This window comes from Atta cephalotes (assembly GCF_000143395.1).
Source record: "Atta cephalotes unplaced genomic scaffold scaffold00036, whole genome shotgun sequence".
In the NCBI taxonomy this organism is placed as follows: Eukaryota; Metazoa; Arthropoda; class Insecta; order Hymenoptera; family Formicidae; genus Atta; species Atta cephalotes.
In genome coordinates, this window is record NW_012130100.1 from 1,394,786 (window position 1) to 1,398,227 (window position 3,442).

Genomic DNA, 3,442 nt, shown 5'->3' on the forward strand with positions numbered 1-3,442 from the left:
TAATTTTATTAATTTCACTTTTCTAATATTTTTTTAGTTTTTACATAACTTTCTCTTATATTACTAATATTTGAATAAAGCAGCAAAATGTGAATTATCCGATTCCATCCTTAATAGTACAAATAATAAGTGTGGTATAATTCAACACAAATTTCCTTTGTGTTGAAGGGGAATGGAGATAAAATAATAAAAAGCTCACCATGTTCTATGTTCGACTGTTGGCTCTAGGGTTCGTTTGTGTGCACTAGATCCACCTCGTCCCTCTCAGCCCGATCCCATCAGCACTTCTCATGACGACGCACATAACTTCTAACACGAGTGGCCTCTAGGACACGTTCACACAACACTCTTTCTCTTTTATTGAAGACTTTCATATTCGTACTTTACTGCTTTACGAAAGTCCTTATATAGAATTCAGTTTAACATTTTGCTTTGGTCTTTGATCTCGCATTCGCTCGTCGGCTGAATTTAACTTATCTTCTTCTACATTCTCGCTTACTTTCTCTATTCGCATACCTCTATTTTGATTCACCCCTTCTGCTCGCTCTCTCTCTCTTTACATTTTCTCTATTCGCATATCCCAAATTTTCCTTTACATTATCGCCACTTAATGCTAAACCTTCCTTATCTTTATACGAAGCATGTATTAGATGCCATCAATTACGGCGGATTACCATATACTGCAATTTTCCATTTTGATAATATAAGATTTCGGATTCTTGTCAACCTCTATGACTTCTGCATAAACTCGCTTGTCAGTGACATACTTTATCTCCTATTGTCAAATCCGACAGCTTCTTTACTTGCCTTTTATTATAGTTTCTTTTATTATAATATCAGGTTGCCTCCTCGCTCTGGTGAAGTGAACTGCAAGGTTCGACGAATCGTTGGCATTCCAAAAATGGATCTGGACACGAAAGAAACCCGCGAAACGCATAATCTTTATATAGTTTCTTTCTTGGTTATTCTTTTTCTTCTTTTCTAACTTTAAGACTTGTTTATGATCTATAAAGGTTCCTAACTTTGTGGGCAGCATGGGCACTACGAACCCTACTTAACGAACAAATTTTTCTCGAAAACATTAATTCCGCTGGCGAATAGCCATAATTTAACGGCATCGATCTATAAGATCTATAAGATAAAAGCTCTCTGTTAATATTTTTACAATAATATACTTCTTTACTTTTAGCTACTTTTACTCCTGATTCTGCTTCCGTTACTTTGTGAGTATTTGGGTGAACTTGTTATATGCATGAATTCATAATCTCTGGCAAATTGTTCGAACTCTGCTGAAAATTGAGTTCCTGAATCAGTTCTTACAATTTCTGGTAGTCCAAATCTCGCAAAAATTGCCTTTTTATATTTCTTAATTATTGTTTTTTCATCTAGTATTTTTAAGTTTAAAATTTCAAAGAATCTTGAATAATAATCTATTATAAGTACATATCATTTAAAAAGATCTATGGCAACTTTTTGCCATGGTCTCTCTGAAAAATTTTTTTTCCGCAAAGGCTCTTTGATATTTTTTTTCTGTTCAATACAATTCTTACAGTTTTCCACTAACGCTTTTAATTGGCTACTAATGCCTGGCCACCAGACTGATTGCTTTGCTAACTTCCTACATCTATTAATGCCGACATGACCATCGTGTAATTTAGATAATACTAACTGTAGATTTGATGGTATAATCAGTCTCGTGTTATATAATAATAAATCCTCGCATAACGAAATATTTTCCTTGAGATTATAGTAAGATAGTAGCCCATCTTCTAATTTATTTTTATCTGGCCATTTTTCTGCGCAAAAAACTCTTAATTTCGAACAAGCGTGATCTTTTTTTTTGTTCGTCTTTTATTTTTTCTAATATACTCTTTGAAGCCGGAAGACTAACTAATTATGAAATTTACGTAATTCTCCTCTATTTTTTGAGATAATTCCTCTTTATAATACGATTCGCTAACTGGATTTCTCAATAAAGAGATTTCTCTCTATGATTATAGTCCGCTAAAACTAATTGTTTGCCTGAGGTAGATTACCTCATAATTATAACGCATTAATCTCAATCTAATCCTCTGTAGCCGCGGCGTTAAATCATCCAGTACTTTACTTTGTAAAATCTGCAGTAACGGTTTGTAATCCATCTCTAATGTTATATCAATCCCTATTATAAAATCTTTGAAATACTCCGTAGCAAATGCTAGAGCATTCAAATTTGCTCCGTAATTAATGCTTCCTTCTCTATTTGGTTATACCTTTTTTCGACTTCCTTAAATGTAGATGACGCATATGTTACTACCTCGCGCTTATTGTCTTTATCCATTTGCATCAATGCTGTGTCCAATCCATAATTAGACACGTTTGCTTGCAATATTATTTTCTTGGTGTGCGATCATCATAGTGCGATAATGTAGGAGATTCTAATAACCTTTTTAATTCTTTAAAAGCTCTTTCTTGTGGCTCTAACCATAGACATATTGCATTGTTTTTTAGACATATTGCATAATCATCTTGGTTATTGCATTTTTAATTAATGGAGAACATAGTTGTATACATATCATCTCATAATCATACTTGATGATCTTCTCTGATGTCAGTTTTATTAAATTATATAAAATTAAACTTAACTTACGTTCAGAATACTTCACAATACTTTGAAGGAGTGATGGTTAAAATCTACAATAAAATAATTTCTAATTTTTGTATTATGTTTCAAAACAGATACAATTAAATCCTATGATAATAGCATTTGAGATCTATTACAGAGAATGATGCAAAGAATTTTGTCTTACAATATTATTCATTTATCTTGTTGATTGAATAATAACCAGAAAATGTATAATGGAATTATTCGGAATGGATTGCGATCAAAATAATTAAATTATTTCCTATATTTCTATTGTGTTTTTTAAAGAAACTGTAGGAAAACTAAATAATTCCGATCGAATCTCATTTCAAGGAATTCCAATACGTCCTGGAATATCAAAATACTAGAGAAACTATTTATCATGTATTTCCTAATGGAATTTCCATGACCGTAGCGCCTCTATCTATATTTTGGTCAAATATATATATTTAAATATTTAATTAAAAATGACTCTACTAGATGACTCACAAATGTTTTTAATGATACTTCATAACTCTTCATACAAAATATAAACGATTCCATATATAAACTTTGTTGAATTTAAATCCGGTTAATTATTTTAGTCAAGTAGTCCAAAAAAGAATGATTAATTGTAATTAGTAGAATGACTCACAAATCTTTTTATTTGCACTTCAAAACTCTTCATACGAAATACAAATGATTTAAAATGATAATTTTTACAATCGGAGATTTTGTTCCGATCACGTACATACGAAGGATGTCCTCAAATAATCGATGGGAATAGGTGGTCGGCGATCCAGGCTTTCGCAACTCGGAATGGATTAGGCTGTTGGTCCT